Below are 6,000 nucleotides of genomic sequence, written 5' to 3' on the forward strand. Positions count from 1 at the left end.
GAAAATTTCAACCCTTGACAAAAGCAGGTGATTTCCAGCCGGTTTTCTTCCAGGAAAGTTCAGCTTCTCATTTGCTTCATGAGGAGGAACAAGAATAGATTCTGTAAGCCTAGTGCATTGTGCGCAGTAGGTGATTAATAAAGTCTGCTCAGTGTTCATCTGGATGGTTTGTTGACTATAAAATTTTGGGGACTGAGTGTGTTCCCATTAACTGTGGTGCTAGCTGGTGACCAGCCAACCTATGTACCAGGACACACACAGAGAAGACAGAAGTGAGATCAACATCGGCTGGGCCTCCCCTGGCAGATCTCCCAGCTCAGTAAATGAGTTACTCTGCAAGTGTGTCCAAACTTTCAGTTCTCTCTTTCCCCTTGAAGTCACTGAGCCTGGGCGTTTAGGGTGATCTGGCACTGAGAAGATACTGGTGCCCTCACTTTAGCACCATACACACAAGGCCTTTTCTGTGAAACTATCACTTCTCCACAGTCCTGCCCTATGAAGTGCAACAACGGCTTCTTTTGGGTGAGCTGGATGAGCACTTATTTGATTCTGTGTTACTATGCCATCTACTTCTAAGAATAAGCTGGGAAGGTGGATGTTTTAGTTCTGTCTTACAGATGAGCATACTGAGGCTTAATTGGCATATTTAAGGTTATATAGGTAGAAATCAAACCAAGTCCGGCTGCCCTGAAAACTTCTCTGAACCACCACAGCATACAGACAGTCCTTGATTTCTAGCTTGCATTCTCCAACACTGTCGGATTATCTCATAGAACATCAGTTCCCAAAGGACTTTGGTCATTCCTTGTTTTAACCTATTGAGCCTCCTCCACTCAGGCAGTAATGGAGGGATGCGATGCAACAAGAGGTCTTCGATCTATAAACTCCTCTCTGCTTCTGCTGCCTCCCCTTCACTCTCATCCTTCAGACTGCCGTTGGTAGTGGGAGATGATAGAGAACAGAAAGAACATGACAAATTCAGGAGATCCTGTTCCCAAGCCCTCACAACTGAAGTCCCTTAGCAATGCCTTCAAAAACGCGGGAGATGCAATAGCTGCCTTTGAGACTAATCGGTGGGATCCTTGTTGCTGCGGGGCAATTTATTAGAAGAAAAGAGGGCTTCCATTCAACTCTCCCTGCAACAACTTTTAAAAAGAAACACAGGATTCATCTCCAAACCCTCTTAAATTCTAAAAAGCAAATACAATTATAAAGAAAATACAAATTTTATTTGTGATAGCCTGAAAGAATGATTTTGGGAAGTCAAATTTATGATACAACAGAATTGTATTTTTTTGGCTATCTGTAATCTTTATATTATATGTCAGCTCCTTGTATACCAATATGGCAATTACTTTGAGGCCCCAAAGCAGACAGCAATAAATAAAAGTTGAGAGGCCAAGGGTTTTAGTTTTTGACTGTCACCTGGCTGGGTGACTTTGGGCAAGCCACTTAAGATCACTGGACATTATTTTTGATTCATCCATTCATTCTTTCATTCATTGAGACAGTCAAGTATTTATTAGCACATTCTATATAAAATGTACTGTGGAATTTTAATTTATGGAGGTGACATAGAGAGGCCAATGCAATTGAAAGAAGAATTTATTACTTATATTTCCCAAGAGAAAGAGACATACCACTCCAAGCAGAGTCACAGGGGAAGCATCAGGATGGTCAGGAGGAAGAAGACAAGGCTGATGGGAAAGCCTGAGTCAGGGGACTCTATTGGTGTTTCTGCAGGAAAATCAGCAAGGCAGAGTAGGCTAAAGAGTTTAAGATTGACTAGATCAAATAATTCCAGTGGGCTTTGGGCAATAGGAATGGTTTCTAGTACCTGGCACCAGTACGATTTAGGGTAAAGGAAGTATTGGGTTGGTGTGTATGAGTTAGATAAGGAACTGGTTGGGGCTATAGCCTTAGGATTGTTTGGTTTGCGTACAAAAGATGGCCAAGCTCTTTGCTGGCTCTAAGAGTTATCTAGTCCTAGGAAAGGTAAACTCTCCTGTGGTCTGTAAGACCCCCAAATGCCAGAGTGTCATGAATGCAGAAAATAAAATATATAGTTAGTAGGCATGACATAAGCAAGATGGCAGAATAGGGGTTATCAACACTTATCCCTTACAGAAACATCAATGTGAACAACCTTCCATACATGAAAATAACTTCATGAGAGCTAAAGAATCCAGATGAGAGTTTGCAACACCTGAGTAGAGCACAGAAATAAGAAAAGATGCATTGAAGAGGTGGGAAGGAGAATTTTATGTTACCCATGTACCATGGTCTGAGCGTTTATGTTCTGCCACAGTTTATGTGTTGAAACCTAATGTCCATGAAGTCTTTGGGAGACCTTTAAAAGGCGGAGCTGTCATGAATCAGATTAGTGCTCTTATAAAAGAAGGCAAGAAAGCTCCCACTTGAGGACACAGCGCAAAGTCAGCATTTTGCAATGTGAAAAAGGGCCTTCATCAGGACCTGACCATGCTGGCACACTGATCTTGAGCTTCCAGCCTCCAGATCTATGATAAATGAATTTCTGTGTTTAGAATCCACTCAGTCAGTAATATTTTGTTAAAACAGTCTTAATAGACCAAGATATTCTGCCACCCCTCCCCTAACCCCTTACAGTGCAGCATAGAGAAAGATACCCACTGTGTGGAAGGAGAGTGAAGTGAGCTGCCATCTTTTCCATGAACCACAGCACCAAGCTGCCCCAGTGAACCCTGGCACCAGGCCAGCCTCTGTGGCCCCAGAATCCAGGCCAGCCTTCTGGTCACAGGCTCCAAGCCATGGACTTAGGCTCTAAGCTAATCTCAGCACCAGCTGACCTCCAGGGTTCCAGGCACCAGGTCTGTCCCAGTGGACTCTGGTGTCAAGCCAACCCCACAGACTCAGGATCAGGTCCATCCCTCTGGACCCAGGCATTAGGCTCATCCTAGTGCCAGGATGACCCGTAAAGGCTCAGACTCAAAGCCTACCCCAGTAGACCAGGTAGACACCCACAGACCCAGGTTCCAGGACCACCCCTGAACACTCAATTTCCAGGTCCACCCCATATACCCTGGTTCCATGTTCACCTCTGTGGACCTGGTCCAGGCACCAGGCCTACCTGCCACTGACCCAAGGCACAAGTCCAACATCCCCTAAGACTCTAGCAGAAAGCTGGCATACAGACCCCACCAGCCAGCCTGTCCAGCATCTCTGGATAGGCTGACTGGTTAAGAGCTTTTTCTGCCAAATTCAGTCTGTAAAGACTAGAAGAGGTGACTACTTCAAATTCAAAGACATCAACACAAGGCAACAAGGATCATGAGTAATCAGAGAAATATGATACCACCAAAGTAACAATATAAAGCGCTAGTAGTTGATCCTAAAGTAATGAAAATCTGTGACATACCTGACAAAGAATTCAAAATAATATTGTCTTAAAGAAACTATAAAAGAACAAGAGACGCTTTAATAATTATTTTAAAGTGAGCTACAAGAGAACTCAAATAAACAAATAAATGAAATCAGGAAAATAATACATGAACAAAATGAGAAGTTCAACGAAGATGCAGAAAATAAGAAAAATAACCAAATAATTTGGGGAGCTGAAGAACCCAATGACTAAACTGAAAATCTCAATACAGAGCTTCAACAGCCAACTCAATCAAACAGAAGAAAGAATCACCGAGCTCAATAATAAGTTACTTGAATTTACCCAGTCAGAGGAACAAAAAGAAAAGAGAATAAAAATGAATGAAGAAAGCCCTTGGGAATTATGGAATACCAGTAGCAAATCAATATACTTATTATTAAAATCTCAGGAGGAGCAGAGAAAGAGAAAAGTACATGAAGTTTATTTAAAGAAATAATGACAGAAAACTTCCTAAATCTGAAGAGGTTAAATGAACATTCAGATTCATGAAGCCCAGAGAACCACAAAAAAATTAACCATAAAGAGATCATCACCAAAACGCATTATAATCAAATTTTTATAAGTCAAAGACAAAGAGAGAATTTTTAAAGAAAGGGAAAAGCAACTTTTTACATACAAATAATCTCCAAAAGACTATCAGAAACTTTTCAGCCCAGAAGATTGTGGAATGATATACTCAGAGTGTTGAAATAAAAACCTGCCAACTAAGATTACTATACCAAGCAAAGCTGTCCTTAGGAAATGAAGAAGATAAACACTTTCCCAAACCAATAAAAATTATAACATTTTTTAAAAAGCTGAAGAAGTTCATCAACAATAGACCCGCCTTACAAGAAATGCTAACAGGAGTTCTTAAAGTTGAAATTAAAAGACACTAACAACAAGAAAATATATGAGAATATAAAACTCCCTGTAAAGGTAAGAATATAATAAAATTCAAATATGCTAATACTGTAATGGTGGTAGATAAATCACTTCTAATTTTTGTAAAAGTTAAAAGACGACATGTTTTTTTTAATTCTATAGCTACAATAATTTATTAATGGGTAGACAATATTAAAAGGTGTAAATTGTGACATCGAACATAAAATGTGGGAGGAGAAGATGTAAAAACAGAGTTTTTATATGCAGTTCATGTTATCAGCTTAAAATAGACTATTGTAACTATAAGTTATGTTATGTAAGCCTCATGGTAATCACAAAAAAAAAACTGTAGTAAATACACAAAAGGTGAAGAGGAAGGAATCAAAGCATACTACTACTACAAAAAAAATCAAATCACAAAGGAAGACAGAAAGAGAAAAAGAAACTACAAAGTAATCAAAAAACAATTAACAAAATTGTAATAGTAACTCCTTACCTATCAATAATCACTTTAAGTGCAAATGGATTAAAGTCTCCATTCAGAAAACATAGAGTGGCTGAAAGAATTAAAAAACACAATTCACCTATATGCTGCTTACAAGAGAATTGCTTTACCTGTAAGTACACACATAAACTAAACATGAAGGGATAGAAGATGTTACATACAAATAATAACCAAAACAGAGCAGGAGTGGCTATACTTATATCAAGACAAGATAGATTTTAAGTCAAAAACTTTCACAAGAGACAAAGGTCATTATATAACGATAAAAGGGTCAATTCATTAAGAGGATGTAATAATTGTAAATATATACGTACTCAATATTGGAGTATCTGGATATACAAAACAAATATTAACCAAACTGAAAGGGGAAATAGACAGCAACACTTCCCTTGAATAATGGATAGATCATCCTGACAGAAAATCAATAAGGAAACATTGGAGTTGAACTACACCTTAGATCTAATAAACCTAGCAGACATAAACAGAATATTATATCCAACAGCAGCAGAATATACATTATTTTTAAGTACACACAGACTATTCTCCAAGATAGATTATATGTTAGGCCACAAAACAAGTCCTAACAAATTTAAGAAGGTTGAAATCATATCAAGTATCTTTTATAATCACAGTGGTATGAAACTAAAAATCAATAACAGGAAGAAAATTGGAAAATTTGCAAATATTTGGAAAGTAATAGTGTGCTCTTGAAAAACTAGTGGGTGAAAGAAGAAATCAAAGAGAAATCAAAATATTTTGAAACAAAAGAAAATGGAAAACTACATACAAAAACTTATAGTTGCAGTAAAATCAGCTTTAAAAAGGGAAGTTTATAGAGATACATGCTTGTGTGAAGAAAATAGAAATATCTCAAATAAAAATCTAACTTTACACTGCAAAAAAACTACAAAAACACACAAACAAACAAACAAAAAACAAAAAACCTCACTAAACTAAACCTAAAGTTAGGAGAAGTAAGGAAATAATAAAGATCAGAGAAGAAATAAATTAAAAATAAAAAAATTTTTTAAAAATTAGAGATTAGAAAAACAATATAAAATGGAAAAGCAACTGAGTGATCCTTGTTGCCTTGTGTTGATGTCTTTGATCAATGAAACTGAGTGATTTTTTGAAAAGATAAGCAAAATTGACAAATATTTAGCTAGACTAAGAAAAAAGAGAGAAGACTCAAATAAATAAAAAATTATAA

This window comes from Pteropus medius, unplaced genomic scaffold (assembly GCF_902729225.1).
Source record: "Pteropus medius unplaced genomic scaffold, Ma_sr-lr_union100, whole genome shotgun sequence".
NCBI lineage: Eukaryota > Metazoa > Chordata > Mammalia > Chiroptera > Pteropodidae > Pteropus > Pteropus medius.